At 60.6% G+C, this 584-nt stretch overlaps 1 protein-coding gene across 7 annotated transcripts in view; it reads left to right on the forward strand.

Moving 5' to 3' along the window:
• Positions 1 to 584, forward strand: part of KCNN3 (potassium intermediate/small conductance calcium-activated channel, subfamily N, member 3) — a 170,650-nt gene that overhangs the window by 143,781 nt on the left and 26,285 nt on the right. The window lies entirely within an intron of this gene.

The following is a 584-nucleotide window of genomic DNA, read 5'->3' on the forward strand; positions in this document are numbered from 1 at the left end:
CAGTGCTCTGAGCCAACCATGAGAGACCTAGGTCCTAGCCTGGGTTGGCCACGGGTTTGGTCCCGGTTTGATGAGCTGGCCCTGGGCCAGCTCTTGGCTCCTGCATCCAAATGTTGGGGTGCTGAGCTCCGAGTGCCAGTTCCCTCCCCGTGCTGGCAGCCGGCTAGCCTGTGACAGCGTCCCCATCCCTCCCCAGATGCCCAGCAGCTGTGCTGCCTCCTTCCAAGGTGTATTTTTCCTGCCCCATCACCCTGCCATCCCTAGCCTCACACACACTCGTGCCCATCACATGGCCACACAGTATGGAGTATGGGAGGGCAATGGGTAGGGAGTTTCAGACCATAGTCTGAATGCCCATAGCTGGACCTCAGTGTGGACCCAGGCAGGGCACTTAGCCTGCTGGACCTCAGCATTCTCCAGTACGAAGTGCAGACGGGAGGCTGCTCCGCCCTCCTCCCTGGCTGCTGATGAGGGTAGACTGCAGTGCTTATGTTAACGCGCTTTGTCAGCAACAGGGAGCTGCACCCGCCTTCAGGGCTGGCAAGTCCTCAGCGTCCCTACCCCCACTGCTCCTTCACCGGTCG

This window comes from Bison bison, unplaced genomic scaffold, assembly GCF_000754665.1.
Source record: "Bison bison bison isolate TAMUID 2011002044 unplaced genomic scaffold, Bison_UMD1.0 scf7180017864093, whole genome shotgun sequence".
Classification (NCBI taxonomy): domain Eukaryota; kingdom Metazoa; phylum Chordata; class Mammalia; order Artiodactyla; family Bovidae; genus Bison; species Bison bison.